This window comes from Sus scrofa, chromosome 3 (genome assembly GCF_054392235.1).
Source record: "Sus scrofa isolate SSC_HxYL_T2T_F1_AM1 chromosome 3, Sscrofa_HxYL_maternal_Yorkshire_Landrace_v2.0, whole genome shotgun sequence".
NCBI classification, from domain to species: Eukaryota; Metazoa; Chordata; class Mammalia; order Artiodactyla; family Suidae; genus Sus; species Sus scrofa.
In genome coordinates this window covers 65,924,148-65,930,148 of record NC_139385.1, presented here as the reverse complement: position 1 = coordinate 65,930,148, position 6,001 = coordinate 65,924,148, and the positions used below count along the sequence as shown (strand labels likewise).

The window sequence follows — 6,001 nt, the reverse complement described above, 5'->3', positions numbered from 1 at the left end:
TTTCTTGGGCCGCTCCCGCGGCATATGGAGGTTCCCAGGCTAGGGGTTGAATCGGAGCTGTAGCCACCGGCCTACGCCAGAGCCACAGCAACTCGGGATCCGAGCCGCGTCTGCAACCTACACCACAGCTCACAGCAACACCAGATCGTTAACCCACTGAGCAAGGGCAGGGACCGAACCCACAACCTCATGGTTCCTAGTCGGATTCGTTAACCACTGCGCCACGACGGGAACTCCCTAAAATTTATGTCATTTCTAAACTTAAATAACAAAATCACTAACAAAATTCTGTTCATCCTCCAGTGGTCTCGTGAATTTCACTAACAATTGCAGAATTATTTTTCAGATTGTAGTCCCTATGCCCACAGCCACAGCAACACCCAATCCTTAACCCACTGAGCAAGGCCAGGGGTCAGACCTGCATCCTCATGGATGCTGTGTCAGGTTCTTAACCCGCTGAGCCACAATGGGAACTCCTGGTTAAGTTTTTCAAATGCAAGCAAGATGAAAACAGACACAGAAAATACCAAGAATCATGTGAAGCATTGAAACCACTCCATTTATCCAATCATAGTGGAAACGTGACTGCAGAATGGCTAGGGGCACGAGAGTTCAAGAAAAACATTTTGAAAAGTCTGGGTGAATCAATTGCCTATGGGGATTTTACAATAAAGAGTGTTGGGTATTTTATAATTATTTGTAAATTGTGTGCCACACATCTTTTATATCAGCAAAATTTCAGATGAGCAAGAACTCATTTCGGCTGTGTGCAGCTGCCAGATTTTGTGTAGAGTGGTCACATTCATTGAATGCCTTTTACGACTTTTCAAATGGAGGGAGGGCACAAACACAGCAAGATACACAAAGTGAGCGGATCTTAAGTGCACACAGCAGATATATCTGTATCTTCATACAATGGAACACTGTGAGCAGCTGTAAAGGCGGGAACCGCTGGGCACACAAAGATAGGAAGGACTATGGCACAGATGTGTGCGGAGTGGAGGAATCAGGCACGGGAGCATTCATCCTTCATGATTACCTGATCGATCGTGTGATTGTCTGGACCTCACTGCCTCTTTTCTGAAGATCATAACACCCTCATCCAGGTGCCGGGTTCCAGGCAGTTTGTAGCTGCTCCAGGGCTCTGCCCACACATCAGGGGCAGGCACCATGATGGCGGAGGGAACACTGAGAAGGGACCTTTTCTCCTTCACCTGCATGCAGAGGCCACCTGGGTGGGGATGGGCTACCTGGACCTCAGGTGAGGATGCTGGCTGGGACACCCAGGACCCAAATTCCCCTCCTTCCCCTCTTGGAAGGGGATTCCCAGGCCAGGGTTTGGGTGGGGCACAACATGGCCAGGAAAACGACCCCCAGACGCCTTCTCGTGTCCCCTTCCCCATCTTTCAGCTAGGCAGGAGGGTAGAGAAACGTGGGCATGGCTGGGGCAGCGTGGCTTCATGTCTGACCCCCTTTGTGTCCTTCCTGGGGCCAGGATGAGGCTTCAGATGGGAGCCCTGCTTGGTGGGAGGCTGAGCAGGGTTGCCGGAAGAGCCCTTGTCCCCCAGAATGTGAGTCTTGAGGGCAGGGCGGTGGGTGTCCCACAAGGTCAGACCTCCACTTCCAGCCAGGAAGACCTGAGGCCACATGTCACTGTTGTCCTGTGGCTGGACTGGCCGGGGCCCATCTCAGGAAAGTGCTGCTTGTCCCCCTAGAGGCTCAGATGCCAAGGATTTGTTTGAGCCCCCATTCCAGGGCTGATCTTAAGGCTAGTTCCGGGACCATTCGGAAGCAGCGCGTGCTTGAAAATTGAACAGTGCAACCAAAAAAATAGAAAAGCAAGAAGCACCACCTGCAGCCCAGCCATTGGTGAGGAAGTCCAGCTCCAGAGGCCCCTCACCTCCTGCTCCTGTCACCTTTGTTGGGAGCAAAATCCTGCTGGTTGATTACAAGGCACTGGGGTTCAGCTGGCAAAGCTCCTCTTCTCTCAACATTTACCACTCCTGCTTAGGAAAACAGCATCCATTTCCTGCTTTAGAAATAAGGAGAAGTTCCTCCCTTGGGGAAAATGGCAACATGTTATTAGTATTTTGAGCTACCTGGCACATCCATGGATCCCATTACAAAAACAAAACCAGGAGTTCCCCTTGTGGCTCATCCTGTTAAGAACCCAACATAGTATCTGAGAGGATGTGGATTCCATCCCCAGCCTCACTCAGTGGGTTAAGGATCCAGTATTGCTGCAAACTGCAGCATAAGTCGAAACACGGCTCAGATCTGGCGTGGCTGTGGCTGTGGCGCAAGCTGGTAGCTACAGCTCCGATCGGACCCCCAGTCTGGGATCTTCCGTGTGCCTCAGGTGTGGCCCTAAAAAAAAGAAAAATGCTTTCAGCAGTTCCCGCTATGGGCAAGGGGTTAAGAATCTGACTGCAGTGGCTCAGGTGGCTGCAGAGGCATGGGTTCCATTCCGGGCCTGGGGCAGTGGATTAAAAGATTCAGTGCTGCCCGCAGCTGTGGCTCAGATTCAATCCCTGGCCGGGAACTTCCCTATGCCGCAGGTGCAGCCATAAAATTAAAAAGAAAAAGAAAAAAGAAAAAAGCTTTTGCTGCCCCGATGGATGTGGTACTTCACTGAATTCTCCGGTTGCAAAAAGCACAGTGTTTACAAAAGTAAACAAAATTATATTAGGCTTTCCCAGAGAAACAGAACTGACAAGTGTTTGTGTGTCAAGAGATTCAGTAAAAGGAATCGGCTCACATGATTATGGAGGCTGACAAGTCCAAAATCTGCGGACCTGTCTTCCCAGGTCAAATCCAACGACCGGAAGCTGCACAGGACCAGGAGCAGCTGACTTTCCTTGTGACGCCTTCAGGGGGGAGGAGTTCTCTTGGAACCGGGAGGGCGGGTCTTTTGCTCCGTTGGGCCTGCAGCTGATTGGCTGAGGCCCCTTTACTCACAGTCCACCAAGCGAATGTTCATCTCTTCCCAAAACGCTCTCACAGACTCACCCTGAATAATGTGTGACCAAGTATCTTGAGCATCACCGTCTAGTTCACTTGACACGTAAAATTAACCCTTGCAGCTCCTTACAGGCACGCGCCAGGGGATGGATGGGAAAAGGAGGAGGCAGCTGGACGGATTTAAATCTCCTTGCACAACCCTGGGCGGGGCAGGGCCTTCTACAGAGCACACTGGCTGTGGGGCAGTGCCTGCCAAGTGCCTGGGGCTGACGCTGGCACCTGAAGTGCCACCATTGTTAGCTTTAGTGTGGCTAGGACTGGGGACCGAGGGGCAAGGAAAAACTGAGGGGTAAATCAGGGGAGGCTCCTCGGAGGAGGGGGGCTTTCTGATTAAGCTCAAAATCACTTCCTGTGGCTTTGTGGCTTGTCTTTTATTGCATCTCAGCTTTTAGATTCAGGGCCTTTTGAAGGTAGAATCTCATCAGATCACAAAAATGTGTGCAAAACCTGCTTTTCCTGGCTGAAATACACACCCGTGGGTCAGAGATCAAGCAGGCTGGGTGCCAAGTCCTCTCCTAGGCCTGAAGCTTCCTCTGTTCCCACATCTCCCTGGGGGGCCAGATCCTTCCAAACCTGTGTTTTACTCCAGGGCGCTGAGCCCACTTCATCTCCCCGCTCTACTCTGAGCTCTTCCTCGCTGGCGCTGGAGGTGGTTCCACGGAGCTGCTGCACGTGTGCACGGAAACTAAAAATAGGCACCTTCTCAGGTGAAAGCAAGCCAAGCCATTAGAGACCACACAGCAGGGAAACGGAAGGCGTGACCCAGGCCCGGAGCGGAGTGGGGAGGGAGGAGCCGCGGGGGTCTAATGTGCATTTATGCGGCCCCTACTGCACACAAGATACTGAAGCGGGGGTTCAGGCAGGAAGGAGGCTCGCCTCCTCTCGTTTCTTCCTCGTCTGACCCTTAGAACTCAGCACCGAGTGGAATCCGAGCCGCCCGAGCTCTCGCACCTCCTCTACTCCCGGAGCCCCACTAGTTGTGCCCACAGGGGCCCGGGCAGTTCCCTACTTGGGAGAGGGGCTGGCGCTTCCTTCTCAGCATATATCCCTCCACCCCTGTGGCCAGGGGCTGGGAAACCAGGCAGACAGGACGGCTGTAGTGTGAGTGCCCCCGCGGACACCCTCGGTGCGTTGGTGGGGGTGAAACAGACCCAGAGGCGGCCTCCACTCCACGTGGGCGGGCAGCTCACCAAACCTGAGCTTTGTTTCCAGAGCGGAGCTGAGATATTCTGTCCCCGTGGAAGTTCTTCTGCCTTGGACCAGCTAGAGGAATGTCCCCGGTAAGGGCACCAGGTCGAAGACATGGCTGGCCAGGATGGTGCCCACATAAGGCCGCACAGCTTTCAGCTCAGCTCTCAAAGGGATCTTCCCCGGGCTGTCAGCTTTCCAAATAAAGTCGCTGTTCCTTGCCCCCAACAACCCACCTCTCCCATTTATTGGCCTATTGTGCGAAGCAGTATTATACTGGATTAACCAACCGCGACCGTTATTGTTTCGCCATCTGAGAGGTTCTAAAGGCCACAATACATCTCAGCTGGCCCTGGGGTTCCCGTTTTCTCTTCTTTCGGGTTCATAAGAAAGCACGCATTTTTGCAAGTGGAAATTTGGGTGGGAACTTCCTTACTCCCTTTATGGGACCAGTAGAAATCCGTGCACCTGGTCAGCCCTTCATGATCTACTGAGAGGGGCTCAGAGGGGTGCTGGGTGAGCATCATCAGACACCTGGGACCTAGAACGGAAGGCGGGAAGGGTAAGGGACGCCAGAGAGGAAAGAACGCTTGGCGCACATCTGCCAACAGAAGAATGGCGGATGGAGTTCCCATAGTGGCTCTGTGGTTAATGAATCCGCCTGGGAACCATGAGATTGTGGGTTCGATGCCTGGCCTCGCTCAGTGGATTAGGGATCTGGCATAGCCATGAGCTGTGGTGTAGGTCATAGACGCAGCTCTGATCCCACGTTGCTGTGGCTCTGGCATAGGCCGGCAGCTACAGCTCTGATTAGACCCCTAGCCTGGGAACCTCCATATGCTGTGGGTGCAGCCCTAGAAAAAGACAAAAAAAAAAAAAAAGAATAGCAGAGTGGGCACCGGGATCACGCTTCCTTTAGACCAGCACTCTTAGGCTTTAAATCACATCAGCATCACCGGCAGGGCTTGTTACGCCCTCATTTGCAGGCTGCCACCTAAACTCCTAGGAAGAGAGTCAGGGGTGGGGCCCAAGGCTTAAGCTGTGTCACAAATTTCCAGGCTATGCTGATGTCACTGGTCCCAAAGACATACTTTGAGAAACACTCCTTTAGAGCAATAATCTTCAAATGTTTTAAAGCCAGGGAACCTGATGGTCAAATGAAATCTCTTGGAGGCCAAAATAAAGGAACAGGATAATGGCGTGCCAGACACTTCCTAAGGCAGGACTCCTAACTGACCGGAAATTCTGAAGTTCACCCCTGACTTCAGACCAACCACTGGAGAGGAGCGAGTCCAGGGCTCCTGCTGTCAGGCAGGGGAAGGAGCTGGTTACCACTGCGTGGTCTTCAGTGTCAACTGTCTCAGAGATCTGTTTGAACAGCCCTCCAGGTGTTTCCGAGCTTGTTAAAGTTTGAGAACCACCGTCTACACCACGTGCATCTGCACCAACCAGAGAGCGCTCCCCTCCCCTAAGCTCCCCTGCTCCACCTGCCTCTTCTGTTCAAAGGCTAACACATCCAGCTCCAGCCCAGCCCACTGAGCTCCCAGGGCCTCTCCTTCCTGTGCTCCCCACCTACTGATGGCTCTCCTAGTGCTTCATCCACAATAACTCCAGACCAAGGTGGGAGTTAGACTTCCCATTCTATAAATCCGAAAGTCAAGGCTCCAATAAGTGAGGCAGGTCCCCCCACCAGCGTGGAATTCAAACCCCTGTCTGGTGGCCAGACGTTCTCTCACCCTCCACCCAGCAGGGGGAGCTAGACACTAATCATCAGGCACCTTGAAGCCACCGG

General features: G+C 52.8%; 1 long non-coding RNA gene across 1 annotated transcript; it reads right to left on the bottom strand.

Moving 5' to 3' along the window:
- Positions 1-540: 540 nt before the first annotated feature.
- On the bottom strand, positions 541-2,840 carry LOC146404679 (uncharacterized). The gene is made up of 2 exons (XR_014841434.1): positions 2,759-2,840; positions 541-2,058 (listed from the first exon to the last, which is right to left on the bottom strand). It is a non-coding gene; the product is annotated as an uncharacterized LOC146404679 (long non-coding RNA).
- Between the last annotated feature and the right edge of the window lie 3,161 nt (positions 2,841-6,001).